Source organism: Ambystoma mexicanum, chromosome 9 (genome assembly GCF_040938575.1).
Source record: "Ambystoma mexicanum isolate Mex_15411 chromosome 9, UKY_AmexF1_1, whole genome shotgun sequence".
Lineage (NCBI taxonomy): Eukaryota > Metazoa > Chordata > Amphibia > Caudata > Ambystomatidae > Ambystoma > Ambystoma mexicanum.
In genome coordinates, this window is record NC_090931.1 from 284,143,495 (window position 1) to 284,150,201 (window position 6,707).

The 6,707-nt window shown below is 44.1% G+C and overlaps 1 long non-coding RNA gene across 1 annotated transcript; it reads left to right on the forward strand.

The window, feature by feature from the left end:
* Nucleotides 1-234: 234 nt before the first annotated feature.
* LOC138489629 (uncharacterized) lies at nucleotides 235-6,465 on the forward strand. The gene is made up of 2 exons (XR_011274839.1): nucleotides 235-586; nucleotides 5,038-6,465. It is a non-coding gene; the product is annotated as an uncharacterized lncRNA (long non-coding RNA).
* The last annotated feature ends 242 nt before the right edge of the window (nucleotides 6,466-6,707 follow it).

The following is a 6,707-nucleotide window of genomic DNA, read 5'->3' on the forward strand; positions in this document are numbered from 1 at the left end:
GCCTGAAGTTAAGGCAGGCATGGTGTGTGTGATAACTGTTAAGCTACAGGAATGAGTTTGCAAGAAATCCTTTGCACAAAGGAAGACACGTGAGACAGGGCATGCAACCAGCTGCCAATGACTATGCAGATATTTGTCTTGACTACGTGGCAGCTATTGAATGCATTGTTCACCAAAATGTATATAAACTGTATGAACTTTGAATGCTTAGCTCACTCCTGCGCAGTCCTTCTGAATGTGCAGGAAGTCATGCCCTTTTGCGAAAGCCTAGATTGAATAAATGGATGACTTGATTTACTTGGTCTGAGTCTTATTGGTGGGGTCCCTTGTACCAGGTTGGGGTGAGCAAAATGTGGATCCTCAATTTGGCCGACCACAAAGGGACCCGAAGGTGCGGTAGCCCATCACTGGGTGAGGCCTTCCAGGGCGAGGCTGGAGGAGTAACGTTATCCGGGCCCCAATGACAAACCGCACCATTGAATGCAAAAACACACATTACCCTTCCTCCGCCAGTCCTGCCAGATGACAGGACAGCAGGCTGCCGCTCTTCGAGTTCGACAGACTTCTGCTGGAGACCCCACAAAAGGTGAGTGCGGGTAGGGGGAACGGTTGGTAAGGCCGTTGGGACAAAAGTATCAGTTTTATGGTACCTATTATTGTTGAGGTCTGTTTTGTAGACTGAAAGGAAGGATGGATGTTTGATGTAAAGGACCGGTCCGGATGTAAAGGGTATAAGTGAAACAAAAGTTACGGGGAATTTGTTGTCAAGTTTGTTAAGGATTTCAATCAGGCGACACACACCTTGTATTTTGTATTTGTATTTTGTTTATCTATATTGTGCGCCTGTCCCAAAGGCATCTGGGGGCATGTCATAAGATACATGTTACAGAAAGGTAGTTTACATACATGGCATACATGAAAGTACATTGTAGTGAGGTAGGTTTACAGACATAAGAAGGTGAAAGTACAAAATGTTATGTACAGGCATGTACAGGCATGATAGGTATTGTATAGATACAGAGATATGTGAGTAGGCTAATGGTACAATGATGTTTATCAGTTACATACAAGTGGATCCAAGGTAAAGTCCCGATGCGGGGCAGTCATAAGAAGCCACAGGGTACAGTGACAGGATGTCTCAAATATGTACCCTGTCTCAAATGTGTGAAACCTTGGTCTCAGCCTAGTATGTAGCGCACAACTGAGATGCCTTTCTCTTTATTTTATGCGGATTCAGTTTGAGATGGTACACAACTCGTATCACACCCCCTTTTTCAAATATCCCGGGACACAATGGACCATGAACCAGGCCGGTTGGTGAAAATACAATATTTATTTATTTTTTAAAATTCAAAGAAATCATACCATTTTTTTATATGGGCTAGCAATCACCAATGGGGTGATAATTACAATGAAAATGGAAGCAATGCACTTAATTGACCTTCTCCTAGAACATTTACAAAGCACAAGTGAATAGGAACGCTTTTTGAATTAGGATAGATAGCACCCAAATTAAGGTTTCCCCCCCTGCAATGTTCCCTCAACCCACAAGTAATCGGATTCTGAGTGGATAGAAAGAAGCAGCAGGTAGTCAGGAATCAAAATCCGACCTTCCCTCATACAATGGGAGGCAAAGGGCCTAAAATGACACTCGAATTTTACAAATAATTACTTAATGTGTGATCAAATGATGATATACATATGTTTTATCACAATAGCATGTATTTTGAATCCCCGGCAACCACAAGGCAATGGATCAGTAAAAGGTATACAATTCGAAAATGAGTGGAAAGTTTAGAGCATACTGCAGCCAAATGATACATTGGAAAACTTGCCATTTGCCTAATTCCCGTTTATAATGACACAAACGAATTTGAGGAAAAAATTGTGAAATACTTGAATTCTCAATGCGGCTTTTGGGCTGCGGGATAGATATATCACAGGGATAATATAGACGTGAAAATAGGTCTCTAGCTGGTGAATTGAGAGAGATTTGGAAGGTAGAGTGAGGTTCGCTAAGTTACCACAGCCTGCCCTCTCTTCTCTTTTTTAATGGGATTTTAGTGGGATTTTCTTAATCTAGGCCTTTGCTGGAGTAGAGTCAGCTATGCTTTGGCCTGGCAGTAAAATCTGGTCAGCTTTGTTGTAGCTGTAGTCAGCATATTTTACGTAACAGTCTGTGCAAGGCAAAAGTCTTCATGAAATTGACATATGCACAGAAAGCTATGATTTTCTTTTCAAGCAGTGATTTTTGACATTTTGTAGGAAAATGTAAGCATTTCCCGTGTAGCTGAAGGAAAGCTTTTGTTGATCTTCTCAGGTTTGGCTGGCACAGTCTGTCTTTCAGGAATAAGACTCTTTTCTGATGGAGCACAATGTGAATATGGCTAGGCATGACAGGGTCTTTTTGATAAAGGTAATGTGATGAAGAACAGGGACAAATAGCATCAGGGCGACATCCTTTTAAAGGTGACATATTCCCTTTCTTCAATGGGAATTTTGGGCTTGCAGAAAAACAGTGCTGCTTTTTCACTCCCCTTCTTTTGTACATGTAAGAACACCCTGGCAAGCTTTTTCAGTGTGCCCCCTTGTTCCATCATACCCAATATGTGCCTGGCCAGGTGGTGCAGCCATCTTTTTGTCATTGCAAAACGCAGTTTTGGGGTGAGGCAATGGTGCACACAGGAGCCAGCACAGCCATTTTGCTGGTTCTGCTGAAGTGCAGCTTGGTGATGTGGGGAAGTACTGCTGAGTGGGGAAATGCTACAAACTAGGACATCCTTGGTCCAGCACATAGATGACATATTAATGAGTGCCTATATGGAGGAGGGTTGCAGGGAAGCGACAGTTATGGTACTGTTTTACCTGGCAAAACATAATCACAAAGTGTCTAGCAAAAATGCAATATGTACAGCGACGAGTTGACTATTTGGGCTATGTTTTGTCAAAGGAAGGGCGGTCATTGTCAACAGACCGCGTAGCATTGATTCAGGCTATGCCAATTCCCAGAACATATAAGGAATTGAGAAAGGAGTTGGGAATTTCGTGATATTGTAGGCACTGGATACCAGAGTTCTCAATAATAGCTATGCCCTTGTTAATAACATTGAAAGATGAGAAACACCACTTACCCTTCGAATGGAACAAAGAGATGGAAGAGGGGTACGTGGCATTGAAGAGTGCCTTATGTAATGCTCCAGCTTGAGGTACGCCCAATCATGACATGGTATTTTATCTATTTGTTGATAAAATAAATGGCTGTTCGGGATCAGTATTAACGCAGGAACAGGGTGGGAAGCAAAGACCATGCACTTATTTTTCCACAAGATTAGACGCAGTAGCAAGGGGACTACCCCCTTGTATGAAAACAGTAGCAGCAGCGGCACTAGCATTGAAACCGAGCACTGGCATTATATTAGGAAATGAAGTGATTGTATGAGTGCCTCATGCTGTGGATGTACTATTGAAAAGAATGCAGACACAGCATTTGACAGCTTCCAGACTAACCCAGTATGAAATGTATCTATTTAGCAGGAATTTAAAAATGGAAAGATGTAATGTGCTTAACCCAACATCATTGTAACCCATTCCAAACAAGGGTGACGGCCCAAGGCATGACAGTGTGATAAGAACAGAAGAGGAAACGAGGGGGAGAACAGATTTGCAGGATCAGCCCTTAGAGGATGGTGATCGGATCTTGTTCTGTGATGGGTCTTGCTATAAGTTGGAAACAGGAGAAACAGTATCAGGATATGCAGGAACAACTTGGAACAACATAGTCGATATGGGAAAGGAACCAGGGAATTCAGCACAAGCAGCTGAATTACTTGCTCTGATACAAGCATTGAGGAAGAGTGAAGGCATGTGTATAACAATCTATACTGATTCAGTTTATGCCCATTGTGACTAACTTTGGGAAATTGTGGGTGGAAAGGGGGTTCCTAACATCACAAGGGACGAAAGTAAAGCATGCAGTGTTGATACACAAGCTATTGACTGCCCTAGCTCTGACCGCGAGGGCGGCAATAGTTAAATGCGCCGCTCATCGGAAAATAACAGATTATTTGTCTCAGGGGGATAATATGGCAGATATGGTTGGAAAATGTGCGGCAGAAAACTGTGTGAAAGACAAAGGGGGAATGTTTTTATATAAAGGGAAAGAGGGAAGTGGGACAAAGGAAGTTGAAGTAGCCCAGATTCAGAAATAAGCGACAGAAGAAGAGAAGAAGAATTGGCAGATGAACGGTGACATACACCAAAGAGACTCAGGAGCTTGGGTGAACAAGAAAATGGGGAGATGGATGTTACCAAGTGCTTTTCTCCCTGTTGTAGTGAGTGTATGCCTATGGGCAAACGCACGTGAATGGAGCCGCCATGGGGCGAATGCTGAAAGCCATATGGGATAACAAGAACATTGGCCAGAATTGTACAAGGTGGGCAAGACAATGTGAACTATGCATCCGGTACAATGCAGGGAAAGGCGTGCCGGCTCCAAAAGGTCATAGCTCACTGCCCACTCAGCCATTTGATGTTGTGTACATGGACTTCATACAGCTGGAATCGGCAAACAAGTACAAATATTGTTTGGTGATGAAATGTGGGTATTCTGGTTGGGTGGATGCTTTCACACTAAGAGACAATGGAACGACATCTACTGCAAAATACATATTGAAGCATTGGGTTCCTTTGTACACAGTTCCCACCTACCTATGGTCCGAAAATGGGCCACACTTTACAGGGCAAGTGGTTGAGAAGGTGTGAGCAGGTCTGATTGAAGGTGCCAATGGGGTACTGAAGGACAAACTGGCTAAAGCCTGTGCAGAGACAGGCCTGAAAGGGCCCGATGTGTTACCATTAGCACTGTTGAGCATGAGGGTGACCCCAAAGCGTACCCATGGCCTATCCCCATTTGAAATTATAAAGCCACCCAGTGTCGATATACCTACAGGTCCTAAGAAATTGTCTGAACAGATATGGCCATCCCTACAATAATACTGTATTGCTTTGACTAACAGACTCCTTTCTATACATGCACAGGTGAAGGACGCTGCTCCAGTGTCGCCGATTGGGCCAGGGCACGAACTGAAACCTGGAGAGTGGGTTGTCATCAAGGCATTTGATCGCACAAGTAGGCTACAGTCACGCTGGAAAGGGAAGTATCAGGTCCTGTTAACAACCCAAACCGCACAGAAGGTGAATGGAAAGCCCCATTGGTATTATGCAAACCATGTAAAAAGGTGGCGGAGCTTAAGTTATCTCATCCGCCGATTGCCCAGTCAGAACTGTAGACGGAACCCCAAGGCCCCCTCCCTACGGATGTTCCTAAACACAATCTGAGATCAAGGATGATATATGTGCCAGGCAACGAGTAAGAACAGTGTGGTGAACTTTGATTATTAAGGAGAATGGACTCTTGTTGATCAGAGCATTGTACAGCCTTACTGAAGACATCGGGTGATTGGCCTGAAGGGCCTCCAGCATCCCTACTGGACAAGGCATAATGAGACGTTGGACAGATCAGTGAAAGGGCCGCTGGTGCAAACTGTATGTTTAGGGTACAAAGACACTAGAGCTTTAAATAGGGTTGGGAACGTAAGCCGTAAGAGTGAGAGGCTGCTCACTAGGGTAGAACGCTAGGTGCTAGGACCCAGCCAAGCCACGGAACATAACCTGCAGGAATCAGCGTAAACTCGGGTAAGGTGGCAGAAGCAATGGCAATTGAGATGGAAAAGCAGGATTGTGTTTTTGTGTGCAGTGTTTACCCATGTTTGTAGGGTGTTGTGTAGATGGCTGTGGTATAACAGTGAATAAAATAAATGCACACAAGGCCAGCCCATGTGGCTGCCAACGAAGAGTATAAGCGGGTAATGTGGTTGAAAGAAATGGAAGACTTAAATAAGAGTGAAATATACTGATCTTGCTCAACATGAGCAAAAGGGCTGCTTTGTGGATTTTGATTAGGAATGCTGGGCATGTCGCTTCAGTTGGTGCTCATGTTTTCAGCAACATAAACCCTTCTCTGAAACCTTTGACACTTTTGGAGGAAGGACTGATAGCTTGTGACTAAGACCTTTGGTATTCCAAGGAGAAGAGCAGAGCAGGGGTGGGACGCATGTCTGTAGCAGAAGATATGCATTAGTTATGCAACCACATAATTTCCCCGAACTAGGCCGCCTGAAGTTAAGGCAGGCGTGGTGTGTGTGATAACTGTTAAGCTACAGGAATGAGTTTGCAAGAAATCCTTTCCATGAACAAAGACACGTAAGACAGGGCGTGCAACCAGCTGCCAATGACTATGCAGATTTTTGTCTTGACTATGTGGCAGCTATTGAATGCAATGTTAACCAAAATGTATATAAACTGTATGAACTCTGAATGCTTAGCTCACTCCTGCGCAGTCCTTCTGAATGTGCAGGAAGTCATACCCTTTCGCGGAAGCCTAGATTGAATAAATGGATGACTTGACTTACTTGGTCTGAGTCTTATTGGTGGGGTCCCTTGTACCAGGTTGCGGTGAGCAAAATGTGGATCTTCAGTTTTCCAGGGCTTAGTTCTACTTACATAACAAGCCCCTGTTTAAGGTTCAGGAAAGCCAGCTGCATCTCAGGACATTCTGGAAATATAGGGCAGGTGTTTGGTCACTCCACTCTCAAAGATGGCATCTTGCTCTCCACCAAAGGACCCAATCAGCTTTGAGGCCTTCCTAG